Source organism: Mus musculus, chromosome 8 (genome assembly GCF_000001635.26).
Source record: "Mus musculus strain C57BL/6J chromosome 8, GRCm38.p6 C57BL/6J".
Lineage (NCBI taxonomy): Eukaryota > Metazoa > Chordata > Mammalia > Rodentia > Muridae > Mus > Mus musculus.
The window spans coordinates 50,409,896-50,423,858 of NC_000074.6; the positions used below are offsets into that span (position 1 = coordinate 50,409,896).

The 13,963-nt window shown below is 35.2% G+C and overlaps 2 long non-coding RNA genes across 2 annotated transcripts in view; one reads left to right on the forward strand and one right to left on the reverse strand.

Annotated features, from left to right (window-relative positions):
• The window catches only part of Gm2516 (predicted gene 2516), a 47,978-nt gene extending 41,784 nt beyond the window's left edge, over window positions 1-6,194 (forward strand). Inside the window, exon 6 of the long non-coding RNA NR_046067.1 lies at window positions 5,980-6,194. This is a non-coding gene — a long non-coding RNA (predicted gene 2516). The remainder of the gene's footprint in view (window positions 1-5,979) is intronic.
• 1700019L22Rik overlaps window positions 1-13,963 on the reverse strand; it is a 799,537-nt gene that overhangs the window by 291,999 nt on the left and 493,575 nt on the right. The window contains exon 5 of the long non-coding RNA XR_003947392.1: window positions 5,239-5,274. This is a non-coding gene — a long non-coding RNA (RIKEN cDNA 1700019L22 gene). The remainder of the gene's footprint in view (window positions 1-5,238; window positions 5,275-13,963) is intronic.

The following is a 13,963-nucleotide window of genomic DNA, read 5'->3' on the forward strand; positions in this document are numbered from 1 at the left end:
AATACTTCTATATCTACCACACTCCAGGGAAATAGTTACATCATGACCAATTGACAAGCATAAACTAGACTACTATGGTTTTTAAAATTTGTTTGTTCAGAGAGAACATACAAACTGGGAGACAGGTTGGGGATAGATATATGGAAGAAATTGAAAGAGATTAACATGGTCAAAATATTGAAATGTAAGAGAAGAGAGACATACCTAATATTTACAAAAATATGGCCCATTGTGTTTTTAACTATCCCTAGGCCTAAACCTGCAAACTTTTAAATCTTCAGTTATGGACTTTGAAGGCTTCTGCTTCCAGCCTCCATCTGCTAACCTAGGTCTACATTATTTCACCCATTGAGAACTACTGCTGAATGACTATCTCTTCCAGAACTCTGGCTGGCTGGTTCATTTGAGCTGTTATGGCTTAAACTCTTCCACCCTGACTGATTCCAATTGACTCCTCTCTATTTCTGATTGAATTAATTGCTCTGCTTCAAAAGACAGGTTCTGGATGTCATGATCTCAACTGCTCTACTCTGAACGGAGTTCAGTTGCTTTCAACTGAACTGCATGGAACTAAACTGCAAAAACTGAACTGAACACCACTGAGCTCAATTCCATTTTATTCTCTTTCCCTCAATGCTCTTTAAGTAGCCCCTCTTTCCTTCTGTTCTCATGAGAGTTATGTATATCCTATCTCTGATTCATTCTGTCAAATATTTCTCTGATTCATCACTTTGTCTGCCCTTCAATTAGATGCCATTGCTTGGGGTCAAAACTGTATATTAAGAGCCTGTCTGTATTGCTGCTTGATCATATCTTTAGATATGATCCTTGGCCAGAGGAGCCATGTTGCAGGATTAAAATTCCTCTATAAAATATATTGTAGAAAATTCTACACTATAATATATATATATATATATATATATATATATATATATATATATATATATATATATCTGTGTGTGTGTGTGTGTGTATGTGTGTGTGTGTTTATATTATTGCTATTTTAAAAAATAATAGAAAATATTAGGACCTGGCAAGAAAAAGTTATCATATGCACTCTTCTAAAATACTATCAGCATATTAAATTATGTTAAATAACAGTCATTTGTAGAATAACAGTATGATACAACATAGAGTAAGAAAGAATAAAAAGGTTTAGTTTCATTTCCTATAAAACGCAAATCTTAATAAAGGCAATATCACAGAAGAGAATGTGAACAGACAAGTAGACAGAGGCTTAGCATGTCTACTGCAAGGTAATCTTGTAAAAGAAGTGAGAAACGTAATGCGGGTGGAGGGAGATGCCAAAATGTGCAGGGCAGCAGAGGGAAGGTAGATTGGGCAAAGGATAAAATGAATATGATTAAGGCAGTTCATATGAATTTTTCAAAGACTTATAAAACCCACAACAGTATAACTGACACTTTGTGCTTCAAATATTTATCTTAAGAGGTATTATAAATTTAGTTGTCATAAGTTTATTACAATACAAAGAAGCTTGGGAGCGTATCTTGACTTTGAAAAAATATAAAAGTAAAATGTATTCACAAATGAAAAAGAAGTGTGATTGGCCCAGGGCAATTTAGTGGAATGTTCTTTTACATTGTCTGTTTGGTTGCTGATTTGGAGAGATTTAAAAATCAGCAGGACATGGAGAAGGACCTTTGCATATAACATGAAAACTAATAACACATAGTCTTGGTTTTGAAGACTGTATGTGAGAAAGGACATGTTAAATGTACACTTAAGAAAGTACTGGAGTTATCAAAAGTAAGATGGATTACAAAATCTTAAGGTTACGGATATTCTCCCACTATAGCAATCTTCATAAAGGATTTTGTACCCAACTTTAAACCTATGAACTTAGCTAAATTTATTGTGTGGCTGTCACGACAAGGATAATCCTATGCTTCTGATCATTTTGATATAACTATGTGATTTTTATCAATACAGGACTTAACAGAACTGTTAAAGCAATCAAGTAAATAAAAACCAAAACAAACCACCCATTTATCTTGTAAATAAATAGTTTTATGATGGATATAATTAGTAAGTTTAGATCAAGAAGAATGAGGCAGAGCATTAGACCTTTTAATATTGATGGTCAGAGTAAAATAATGTTCTGACAGCTGTTTTCAGTAACATAATATCAATAATAACTGAAAACAGATCAACACTAAAGCTTCAGGATAAAAATGAACAAATATCAATACTTTTCAATTCTTTATTCTGAAAGCACTTAGGAAGACTTTTCCATGTCAATTCAGAATACTCTCAAGAGGACACATTTTTTTTCTTAGTCACCAGAATTAAATATCTATGTCCAGAAAAATGAGACACATAAAGTTTCCACTTTCTTAGGTACTTTGTAAGGACCATGTAGACATAGCATTAATCAAGCCTAAGTCTATTTTTCACTGAATATCTCACAATTTGTAAACAATTTTCAGGTTTGCTTTAAAAAAAATTTAAAACTCCCTGTCAATGCTGAGTTTATCCTGGCAAGCAGCCTGGTGGGAGTCTGGCATATTGAATCATTACCACATTTTTATGTTTTCCTCTCTCATTTTTCCATATGCATGAATACATCCATAGAAGGAAAATGACATACTAATTTCCCTCTAGCTGACAGAATGCTATTGGTATCTTCATAGTATATTGAGTGTCAGGCACCCAGAATTAACCCCAGGTTTGCCCTTCTGACTTTGGCCAAGCAACCTCTTTATCAGTTTCCCAGTTTTCTGATGAAAATTGTAGCAACAATTTCTTCCATTGTAGAAAAAATTTGGCTAGTATGCAAAACAAATGACAAGCCTAACAGTATTAACGTACAGATTCTCCTTAAAGTTTTGGTGGGAATTGGGAAGATAAAATGAACTGGAAAATACCTGGCAGGAGAGTTAAAAGATATAATGTGATTAGAAGGCAAGGTATCAATGTATAGCTGACTTTTTCAGCATTTTTCATCTATTCCACTATGGTGTTACCCAGATGAGTTTGTGGAAAAACTACTGCAATTAGAAGAGATACAATTCTGAGAAGGCTGGTTCCAAGCTTTAGTGTGTTACACAGAACATTAGCTTTCAGGATATCTTAAGTAGAGATATTGATTAATAAGAACTGGAAGAATTGTATGCAGAGTACATGCTCATTTCTTTTCTGTTTCCATAATTTTATATGATAGTTGCCAAAACAAACATGTGGCAAATGGGTGAATGCTACCTGATCCTGGAATTACAGCCATCTAAATACACATTATTTTTAATGGAAAGGCATGCCGTTAATTTTGATTTTAATTTTGATTGTGCCTATCCTATCTCAATAATGTAATAAATAGTTATGATACTGAGAGTTAGAAGTATTCACTAAAGGTCTGTAAGTCTATTCACTTCATATATAGACATCAGCAAAAGAATGTAGCTACACTGTATAGAATGGATCATTATTCTACCTTTTTTTTTTGAAAAGTTAGTATCCTAATAAGTAAGCACACTCAAGAAAAAGCTGGTCTACATAGCAGAAAACAAAGGAGACTTTCATAAATATAAACATTAATCATATGAACCACTATGGACTTTGCCTGGTAGTGGTCACACAGAACAAAAGGTTCTCACTGAATATAGAAAAAAAAATAGAAACATCATCTTCAGCATCTTTAAAGTCATCTTGGACAATAGATTCTGTTATACCTAGTTTGACAATTGCTCAAAATATCTCAGAGATCTCAGGGAACATATTCAAGGTTTCAGAGATATGAAACATGGCAGCTTGGTCTACAGTTTAGAAATTAAGCACAAAACCATTAAATCTGCATGCAACATGGAAATTTCTGCCTGTTTTACCTTTGTTGCATGATCTACCTGGAACACTTGCTTCAACTCCTGATCATATACTCACAACATTTAACACTAAACTCATGCAAAGAAGTTCCCTGCACTTTTAGTACATCCAATATCCACCAAGTGTCTGAATTTTGTGATTGGACTTTTAAATTTAAATTATTGGTCAGTTACTCAACAGTTTTATGAGCTCAGAACAAAGTAGTATAAGGGCTTTTAAAGCAGCAGAGAGGAGTGTTTTGAAGTTGTAAAGCACAGGTAAAATGCATTTGTTTGCTAAGCACATTTAAAAGTTGACATGACAGTTAGTATGTTGAGCACCAGGCTGATATCCTGACATTGCCTGGTGTTGACAACAACAACACATAAGCACAAAATGATTAGGCAGATGATGAGTCATAGTACCTTAGTTTGCTGATCTTAACTCTTAACAAAGTTAAATATAGAAAAATTCAACCAGTATAATTAGAAATGAGCCTCAAATATTGCAAAGAAGAAGCTTCGGAATAAAATGTATAAATGTAAGACATAAATGAGAATCATGCTGCACCAACAAAGTGTAGTAAGTTATAATTAATATCAAGAGAAAGACATGTTCACCCTGAAAGTTCTTCACCAGCCTGTTGAAGGCACCAAACACAACGTTTCAAAGAAGCCAGCTTTACTCGTAGACTACATATGTTAATACCTTTATAATGTTTTAATTGCTTTTGGGGAGTGGCTGGGCAAGAAATAACCCCATGATCTGTTCATTACTCTGTACATAATAAATAATCATCATAACAGCATTTTCAACATAAATGTCCTATTTACTTGTTAATCTCTAGAGTTCTTGTAAATAAACTGACACAATTGAATCTGTTTTATGACTTAAGTAAGAGTGGAATATAATCAATCTATTACTAAATTTAACATTATATGTATTCAAGTAAAGAAAATATAGCCTTGCTTCAGCAATAACTTGACCACACAACCATTTTTAGTATTCAGAATGGATAAAACCCAACCACGCAATAAGGAAAAAATAGTGGAAAAAAAAAAAACATGGACATGACTCAAGTTACTAGTAATTTCCATGAAAATTATATAAATCCAATAAGAACTGAAACAAATGTGATCATCCGAGCCATATTTCTTTGTATTTCAAGAGGTATTTCTTTCTGAAGCTTGCCAAGTTAATTAATATTTCTCATGAAGATAGAAAATGTGCCTGTCTGTCCTTGTTATATAATGTCAGCATCATGCACTATAATCTAGAACTTAAGATAATTAATGCTATATATCCTTGCCTTTGAACAACACAGCTGTCAGCCACGGTGCTTTAAAATTAATACGGTCTTCTAGACTATAAATCAGAAATTATGATGCTATTATACAATGTTTCTTAAAAGGCACTTACGTTTTAAAGGAAAACTGGCTCCTGGTAGCAATTCACCTGTTAAAATAAAACACATTATTTATTGGTAGTCAGTAAATTACATAAAAAGTTATTTTTATACTTGGCACCATTGCAGGGCAACTTTGCAAAAACTTTTTCTAATCGCATTTACTTTCTTTTCTCTGCAAAATAAAAATAACCTCCTTGGTTTTAATAATGAAATGCTTCTCTGATCAGTGCATGTGCACCAAAACCACAAGAGCTAATGAGTTTCATGTTTGAGAGCAAAACCAGAAATTACGATGCATATTATCCAGGTCATGGGTATAGACTAGAACATATTCCACTCACTGTGTATAATGAGAAGCATGAGAATTAACATCTCCACAAGAAAGTTAAAGGGTTACATGCAGTGGGCAACTTGACTTTTATCAAATAAAAATAAGCATCACCAGAAAGACATAATTAACATAAAACACACTCTTTTAAGCATTTCATTAGTTATTTAAATTTCTCATATAAGTTCTTGGTGTCACTGAACATCATTAACGCTTGAGAGTTTTATTTATGAAGCTTCACGATTATCACTGAGATACAATAGGCAGAAGCATATGTTATATGCAGCAAATCAAGTATGTGGAACAAATTGCACTGGATCAATATGGCACTTAGTCCTTATCGGAGGCAGGGAAGTGACTTCCTGGGAACAGGAAGAAAACATTTGCCGCGGAAGCTCTTTTAATGGCCCTTTATTTTCCCTAGCATGTGAAATGTCATCTCAAAGTGGAGAGATTATGAACTGCGATTCCTCCAGGAACATTGCTTGTTGGTCTGTGCAAAACTTCACATGCACAAGTTTTCCACTGTGTTCATCATGATTTCTGGCATGGATGCTTCATCTAGTTTGAGTTGTTATTATGTATGTGTCCATATAAAATTTTTGGTTGTATCGTGAGAATAAAATCAAAATCCTTAGAAGATTGATAGCTTTCAGATACTAATTTGTAAACAGAGGAAGTTCCGGTGGGAAACTCATCTGAGTTCACTTGAGTGTTAAATTGTCAGGGCAACAAAATTGCTTCTCAATCTCACTCTAGATTGACTGGCTAATAAGATCGAGAAAGGGAGGGGTGCCCAGCGGAGCTGGAGCTGTCTGGCATATCTCCATGGATTCTTACTGCTGGACAGAGCTTTTCCTCTAAGGGTGCCTGAGTAGGGTCATGAGCTTGTCCTGGGATACTCTCAGTCTATGCTTTCCCTGAAGCATCTTGGCTAAGAGTCAATAAAACAATAAATGTGAATGCTTGCCTGTCTGTAGAGATGACTTTTTTACATGTCTTCTCTGGTATGAATATATACAATCAGAAGAACACAAAATGACAATTCCAGGTTTAATACTGATAATTCCTGGCAAAGAACTTGCTAACAAATAGATAAACAACAATTTCGCTGCGTCTGTTATCCTGTTACTGTGAACTTTCTACCATATCCAATCATGATTGTCACTTTAGCAAACTAAGGGGTTTTGTCAATTTTCTCCTTCCTCGTGTGGCTTTACTAGTTGTAATCTCCCCATAGATATCAGTATATTGCTTTCTCTTGAAAGGAAGCATATAATCTTCCATAAGAGCCCAAAACATTCATCCACTGTTTGGCTGTGGGTGTATGTATCTGAGTCAGCTGCTCTATGGAGCCTATCAGAGGACAATATGCCCCTGTCTTCAAGCATTAGAGAGAATCATCAATAGTGTTAGGGATTGGTGCTTGTCCATGGGATGGGTCTCAATTTGGGCCAGTTATTGATTGGCTATTTCCTCAATCTCTGCTTTATACCCTGTGCTTGTATTTCTTGCAGACAGGATAAATTTGGGGTTGAAAGTATTGTGGGTGGAGTGTTCCTACCACTCCACTTGGGGTCCTATCAGGTTACAGGAGGTGGTCTCTTTAGGTTCCATTTCCTCAAGGTAGTGATTCACAGTTAAAGTCACTCATTGTGGGCTCCAAAGGGAAAAGAAACTCCAGAGAAAAAAAATCAACGAAGTCAAGGAACGTGGACCCTTGGAGCTCTGAGTCTGAAACACCAACCAAAGAACATATCTGGACTGGACCTAGGCCTCCCCGCTCATGTGCAGCTTGACCTTCATGTGGTTCCTGAACAGCTGGAACTGGGGCAATCCCAAAAGCAGTTACCAGCTCATGGAACATGTTCTTCTAACTGGGCTGCCTTGTCTGGCCTCAATGGGAGAGGGAGCGCCTAGCCTCGCACAGACTTGAAATGCTAGGACTGGGGCGGGGGGGGGGGGAGGGGGGTGCACTCAGGGGCCCTCACCTGCTCAGAGGAGAAGGCAGGGTATTGGGGGAAGGGATGTGGGAGGGAGAACAGGGAAGGGGGATGTGAGTGGGATATAAAGTGAAAATAAAATAAAATTTAATTTGAAAATAAAAGAAAGCATATATAAGTAGCCACAATCCTACTTGTAACTCATCATAAAATGGATGTGAAAATGCTTGACAGGATTCCCAGATTTGTTGTTCAGGAGCAACAATCCCATGAGTTCTACAATTTAATGTACTTACATAGTGGAGAGACACTGTCCTTTTTTCTCTTCCTGAATTCTAGCCTCCCTATTTCAGTCACAAGACTAGTCTCTGCTCATCATCAAATAAATATGAAGGGTAAAAGCTTCCTGTACTATTTAATGCCATTTTCATTAGCATGCATTCATCTCATAAAGGAAGGTTTCCACATAGATATTTTCACACATGTTCATCATGTGCTTTGGACATTCGGCTCCCCTTCTATCCAGAGACTTTTTCTTCTTGTTTTGCATATTCTCTGCACATATGAGAAAAACCTGTGAGCCATTGCTCCCTCACTTCCTCCCTCTTCATTCCTTTCTTCTCTATTCTGTCCCTTCACAAAGATCATTTCAAAATGGATCAGCGACCTGAATATAAGACCTGAAAAAAGTCTTGAACACTATCAGGATTTCAAACGTCTCTTCCTCCATAATTGAATTCCTAGTTGAGTCCACATACAATATACTCATGATTATATGTTTAACTTCCTTCTTCAAGTGGGGAGACAGTTTGTGATCTCATGTTTTCTTCAGGGATAACAGAGGAAACATAAACTTAACTCTCCAAACCAGGAGACTTTTAAGATATAACAAAAGAAATAAGGATAGAGGATGTCAAAACAAAGTGTTCCAGGATTGGTCTGTTTGAGAGTACCGGTGCATTTTCTTAACTACCGGATGGAGATAACTTATAATTTACATTTAATTCTTAAATGTATTTCATAGAAATAGCTGAGGAGTATTAACTCCTCAAATAAAATTGACCAACATACTCAAACAAAATTAGACCAGCAAGCAATAAATTTAGATTGGTATAAAGAGTTAGATGATAGCATCAATCAGAAGCCCCAAGCAAATCATATCATAGCATCTTCTCTGGGCAAGCCTTTGCTAATATTTCTTTGCATCTTGCCAACTATTCTCTAACCACCAACACAATCACCTTCATTGGCTGATTCTTAGCTAAATTTTGTGGCAGCTATCATTTAATATTGTACCTAAATGTGCAATGGTGACCCAGGCATGAAAAGTGTAGACGAGGAATAGATGATATAAGAATAGAACAGTAGTAGATGCTCAGAAATTAAAAGTCCTTTCCACCTCCTTGGCAGCAAGATCAGAGAAAAGTCCTCTGGGAAAATTTTAGTGTAAGGTACTCAAAAGTTGAGGCTCCAGATGAATAATCTGTAGAGATGGTTCGTAGAGCAAGAGCTCCTAACAGATACACTATTCCTTTTTGATGTTTGGTTCTCTGGTTAGGGTGCCAACTTATTGTAATGTATGTGAGTACATGCTTTACATCCATTATTGGCTGTGTAAGGTAGATTGCCTTTTTAATGTTTGGGGTTGAAAAATCTATTATTGTTGTTGTTCTAATTCTCGCCGCTGTTTTATTTATTGTTTCACCTTATTCAGCCAGATGCAATTAAATAGGGGAAGGCCAAGCCCAGAGGGAAACCTCATAGGCTAGACTACTGCCAAGTAGACAGTTTTGAACAAAATTGTCGAAGACCTTGCAGAGAGATAGGAATTCAAAGTCGTAGGTCAAGGTAATTACAGTCTGTCAAGGTGTTCCAAATATTTTAGATTGAAAGAAATACAATTTCATTTTAGTACAAGAACAAACTCACGAATTTCAAAGTCATACGAGAAATATGGAGAATGGAAACCATGAAAAAAAAAAAGCAGACCTGCTTAGGCATATTGAGACAAGACAGTAATTGCAATGGTAGGATTCTTAACTGCTATTATGGCAATGGCATATAAAACAACGGAGTTCTAAGGGATTACCGGGCATAGTTGATAGATATTTTGGCTGCATAAGAACAGAGATTTGCAAAATATATTTTTGAATATATCTCCAAATTTTGGGTTGAAAGACTAATGAACCACTTACCAAATGAGGATTATAATAAAAAGGAGAATAAAATTAAAAGATAGGAAATGCAAGTTTATGCTCAACTTGCTCAAGTATTAGAATTCCAAAGTCCATCACGTTCTCAATAGTTGGAACAACACAGTGATATATTTAGATATGTGGTGAGTCAGCTATGACTTTATACAATGTATCATATGCAATATAATATTATATATATTAATATATGGAGAAAGAGGAAGAAGATAGATTTGTAGATAGATAGATAGATAGATAGATAGATAGATAGATAAATAGATACATAGATAGATGGATGATAGATAGATAGACAATAGACAGTTAGTGATGAAATAGATTTCTCCTTATTTGTAATACAGGAAATTTACATGAACATATTGTGCTTGTTTGAAGATATTACAGTACCTATACTATAAAGGAGAGATAGTACTCCTGTTTCCTCTGCTTTAAATGTCATTACTCACAGAACTGATGTTGTAATTTAGAACACTTGTAGCTACAACTATGATTTCTTACTTGGTAAAGCAATGAGGACATTTATCGTTTTGATTATGTAAAATAGTTATGCACTTTAGATTGAGCAAAGAAGACAGAGAAACCCATCAACGAACATTTTATCTAACCTTGGTGTAAAATCCTTTTGAAAATTAATCAGGAGTGGCTAAATAACTCATCACAAAGCAAAATGTAAATGGATATGTAGCTCTGCCCTCTAAGTCCACACTGATTTACTTAATTAGGGAACCAAAAACCATGTCCATGTCTATGTCTATTTAGATAGAGGACAGCGGATATGAAGCATGAAAATGAGCCAGGTGGCTCTTACAGTTGAATTGGTTACCTAGAAAGACATTTGTATCCAACTTTGTATTTTCAATTCTCTTTCTTTCAGTTTGGCCTCTAATTTTTTTTAATGTAAATTTTTATTTGTGAAGTTCACAGTTGTTATGCGAATCCACTGTAGCAGAACCTGAGGACTCTTCCACATTTTGTGAAAATTACCATGTTTTTTTCATAGTTATAAACAGCAAGTATACTCCCTTTGGTAGAAAGGACAATTAAAAGAATCTTGAAATCACTTTCGTCTTAAATTTTGTTTATATCAGTTTATTTGAATTCTTAGTCATCACCAACCTTAAAAGATTATCTGAAATTAGAGCATGCCATGTAATGTCTATTTTGCTGGTTGCTAGAAATAGACCATTATACTGCCGAAACTCACTGGTAGAATAATCTATTTTCTTGGTTTTCATTCTCCTTCACTCTAATATACAGAGATATGTTAGTATATTCATCTAAAGTCTTGCAGTCTCATAAAGGATAAAAAGAGAATTTATCATGCATATCCCAAAGCAGAAATATTACTTATAACTAAAGTTAGTGAAGGGTTGAAATGTGGTTGATTGTGTAAAGTGAATGGCAGTAGGATAGCTTACAGAATTCTAAAAAGTTCCACAATATAAAATATTTGTCTTTTCAAAAGTGTAAATTTCTTTTAAAATTCAATTGTATTATATGCATCTAAAGAGACTTCATTACAAATACTAACCTGAGAGTCAAATTGCCTGAACCTAAAGACATCTTAATACTTAGTTTACTGATCATTATTAAGTAACATTTTTTTCTTTCTGGTTATATTTAAATTTTAAAAAGAGAAAATATAATTCACTATTTTATAAAGATACTGGGAAGAATACCTGAGTTTATATTTGTGGAGTTATTAGAAAATTGGCACATCATTATTCTCTCGTGTGTATTAGTTTTTATAGTATTTGAAGCCAGTCTACTTTTTTATTTTAGTTACAAAAATATCAAATGATACATATAATGTTACCTTATCATTTTCTAGAGAAGAAATGGCACAATAATTACATAGAAATAAGCAGAAAATAGGTTAGCATGAAAAATATTAAAGGCAAATAGTTATCCCAAATTATATATAGAATCACAGAGGCACTCTGGATAGAAAGACATGCTATAGCACAATGTTGTGCCTGGCATAAAGTTACCATTCTGTCCCAGTCAGTGGCTTATAACGTATTCAGAAAGTAAATAGGGATAAATACTGTATTCTCAATATAAGGTTATTTCTATAAAAGGATAACAAGACAAGTGAGATTTGGGGAATCATGTTATTTTAATTCAAATGCAAACAAAGTTCTATAAAGAATAGCTCTTACCATTACCATATATTTGTCTATGCCTGTTTCCAAATCAGTTTTGTTCACATTTACAATCAATCCCTCCAGAATAAGCTACCATGTCTGTCTTTTTAATGGCTGGGCCTCATATCTCATTAAGTATACTGCTGAAAGGTCCAGTTAGCATAACTAATACAGATGAGTGACATCCAAGTACAGGAAGAGACATCATGGGCCCTGAATTTTTTCATGTTGAGAATGGCGACAGAAAAAGAACAAATCTGTCCTAAGCACTGTGGAAGAGATTAAAGAAAAAAAATCAACACATTGCAACACCAGAGAGTGACAGAAACCATTTTATTCTGCATGGTCATGAAATTTTCTCAGAATATGTGACAATTATTGTAGGATAAAATATATATGAAAAGAATCAGTGTGTCTGGGAAAAGTTGGCAGCATGGCATTGCAGCATGAATTGAACAGAAGAGCAAAAGCCTGACTAAAGGAAAGGAATGTTGAAGTCTGTGAGAAGAAAGATGATTCAGAGACACATAAATGAGATGTGAAAGACAGCCTAGGAAGCAATCTTCACCTTGGAGACCACTTTCTTAGAACAAATGGTTACAGTAAATATGGAAGGAATAGTGATGCAGTTAATTTTTTTCTTTTATAGCAATCCTTTTGGGTATTGTGTGAATGGACAGCAAATATCAAAGGGAACAGAGGGAGGAGAGGAAACAAAAGCCATTGCAGTAGACAAAGCAAGAGGTGATGGGAGTGAAGGGTTGAGAGAGACATGGTGGCCTCAGTGGAGATAAGGTCAGAATAAATGATGGAGGAGCTACCAAAGATTGGTGATTGGTGAGAAGAGAGCAATTAAATGAAGCTCCTAAATTTCAGATTATGTAGTTCTTTTGCAATGTGTGAATGGGAAGAAAAAACATATGTGGAAAGATGACTACAGATTTATATTATAGAGTAAGCAAGTATGAGGACCACTTATAATTTATACACTATTACATAGATATGGTTAGAGCAGATTATTCAATGTGATACAATATTTAGTTGGTTTGTTTCTCAACCCCAGTGCTACTGATGTTTGGCGAGGGGCATCTGTGTACATCTGCAGTGTAGGGTGTTTCTTCCTATTTTTTCTGTTTAGTGAACAAAATTATGCACTCATGGGAAACAAAAGTATTTCCAGACACACAGGATGATGAATGGGGAGGGAAGAAGCATATACCTGTAACTCAATTTGAGAATCCTTGAATTACATATTTAGATATTTAAAGGTAAAACTACAGTTTAGCATCAGGGCAAAAATAAGTCTGTCTATGAAAAGAGAAAAAAACTGAATAAAGGGATCACTTCAGGGGTTCTAAACTTAGAAACTGAAAAGGAGAATGAGTTCGTGAAGACCAAAAGGTGAGATTTTTGTGAAATTTTGATGGATTGCAATCATGAGCAATATGTTGTTAACCGTGGGACAAAGAATTCATGAGTGGTTCTGATTCTCATTAGCAAAATACAAAGAGAAAACAACTCCAAGATCCAATCATATTATATCAGAAATAAAAACAATTATGGAATAGTCAAAATATAAAAATCCCTATGATACGTTACGTTAGCCAATCATTTGGTATAAACAAGATTCTAGCAATAGATAGTTTTAAGTATCAGATATATGTTGTGCTGTGTTTGAGGTTTGGCTTTATATGCTAGTCTACAGAAGGCTAGATGCTGGTCTCCACAAATGATTATTGTAAAGTGGTAGAGTCTCCTTGAGGTTGGTCACTATTCCAATATGCTCATCTCCTTGCACTTACAGAAGCACGGCTGTTGTCTGCATTGCCATTAGTGAGCCTGGATTGAGAACATGTTGACTGCAATGCTTACACACTGGAATCCAATCCACAGTAGACAAGTAGTTCCTCATTCCCTGGTCATGGATACTGGAAACTTTGTAGTGGAATATCCTAAGTTTCTAAACATTTGTAGGGGTGAGTGTGCATGTGTGTGTGTGTGTGTGTGTGTGTGTGTTTGTGGAGAGAGAGAGAGAGAGAGAGAGAGACAGACAGACAGACAGACAGAGACAGAGAGAGAGAGCAGGAGAGAGGAAGAGAGAGGGAGAG